Source organism: Penaeus monodon, chromosome 23, assembly GCF_015228065.2.
Source record: "Penaeus monodon isolate SGIC_2016 chromosome 23, NSTDA_Pmon_1, whole genome shotgun sequence".
Classification (NCBI taxonomy): Eukaryota; Metazoa; Arthropoda; class Malacostraca; order Decapoda; family Penaeidae; genus Penaeus; species Penaeus monodon.
In genome coordinates this window covers 38,174,929-38,175,241 of record NC_051408.1, presented here as the reverse complement: position 1 = coordinate 38,175,241, position 313 = coordinate 38,174,929, and positions in this window count along the sequence as shown.

The following is a 313-nucleotide window of genomic DNA, read 5'->3' as shown; positions in this document are numbered from 1 at the left end:
GATGCGAGATTATTATTTATGCAGTTAGTAGTACGTTTATCAAGGACACGATTTATTTATTTTTCTTGACACAAATTAGACAGTTTGTCCTCAAATACTGTGCCAAAGAGGGTGTTCATTGTTATAGTCCCTCTTTGAAGAAAGCAAGAGCGTTATGGTAAAGAGGGTTGGAATGCTGAACAGACCTCCCTTACTGTTATGAGGTAGGGAGATGTTCACGGATTTGCTGTCATGTCATGAGATAATGAGAGGCAACATGAGTAACCGGACGATCACGCGGGTGCTAACCTAAGCGGTCTTGAGTAAAGATTTT